The sequence below is a fragment of the Buceros rhinoceros genome, unplaced genomic scaffold (genome assembly GCF_000710305.1).
Source record: "Buceros rhinoceros silvestris isolate BGI_N320 unplaced genomic scaffold, ASM71030v1 scaffold29554, whole genome shotgun sequence".
In the NCBI taxonomy this organism is placed as follows: Eukaryota; Metazoa; Chordata; class Aves; order Bucerotiformes; family Bucerotidae; genus Buceros; species Buceros rhinoceros.
Window position 1 is genome coordinate 9,202 of NW_010410464.1, and position 422 is coordinate 9,623.

A 422-nucleotide genomic window follows, 5' to 3' on the forward strand; every position below is an offset into this window, starting at 1 on the left:
GGTGCCCCCCGCTGCGTGGGGACGTGACGTGTCCCTCCATTCCAGGCTTCAACGGGCACCTGTGCCAGTTCGACATCGACGAGTGCGCCAGCACCCCCTGCAAGAACGGTGCCAAGTGCATAGACGGCCCCAACACCTACAGCTGCGAGTGCACTGAAGGTGAGGGGTCCCCACATCCCATCCCAGGTGGCCCCACTGGGCAGAAACAAGCCACCTTCCGCCTCATTATGTGCCATAAAACCACGTTACCGCATTATTAACAAGCACCTGCTGTAGGAAGTGTCCCTGAACCCCCTGGCAGTGGGTCGGTCCCTGCTGATGTGACTCCTGTGGGGCAGGAGTGTCTCCTTCCCAGGCGCTGGCAGAGCGAGCTGAGCCCTGCTGCCCGCCCGCCCCGGAGCTGGGTGTAAGGAGGCCAGCAC